Source organism: Takifugu rubripes, chromosome 2 (assembly GCF_901000725.2).
Source record: "Takifugu rubripes chromosome 2, fTakRub1.2, whole genome shotgun sequence".
Taxonomy (NCBI): domain Eukaryota; kingdom Metazoa; phylum Chordata; class Actinopteri; order Tetraodontiformes; family Tetraodontidae; genus Takifugu; species Takifugu rubripes.
This window is the reverse complement of record NC_042286.1, coordinates 294,602-295,120: the sequence shown is the minus strand read 5'-3', so window position 1 is coordinate 295,120 and position 519 is coordinate 294,602. Positions and strand designations below refer to the sequence as shown.

Genomic DNA, 519 nt, shown 5'->3' with positions numbered 1-519 from the left:
ATCGTTTGTATTCACTTTGTATTTCATAAAGCTCTTCAGATCAAACACTGCACCAATGTCTCCGAACCATTTCGAGATCGAATCTGTCTTAAGAGCAGATAACAGAGCGAGCAAGTCCTGTCCGTTAAAGCTGAGACTGCTGAGACTGAAATCCACATATTGTCTGGAAAAAGTTGAAAGAAAACAGAATTATTGTACTTTTGGGGGTTTTTTTTTTTTTTTGGTGACTTTCAGGGGAACCAGAATAGTCTCCTTCCACACGTGGACTCACTGATACACTGCAGCACTTCTGAGCTCTCCTGATTAGGTTACTTTGTCAGTGTCACTGACCTTCAATCACAGTGGCTGAGAAATCCACTAATTACTCTCTGGTGTATGAATTCAACAGAGTCAACGGTGATTAAACTAATGCAATAAATATAATTCGGCATATCTGCAATAGTTGACACAGGAATGCAGCCTTCTGGAGGTTTTGTGCCTCTCCAGATATGTCCCTACGGCCTCAGGTATGTCTCAACG

At 41.4% G+C, this 519-nt stretch overlaps 1 pseudogene; it reads left to right on the top strand.

The window, feature by feature from the left end:
• Positions 1-488: 488 nt before the first annotated feature.
• The window catches only part of LOC115248827 (endoribonuclease Dicer-like), a 13,880-nt pseudogene continuing 13,849 nt past the window's right edge, over positions 489-519 (top strand).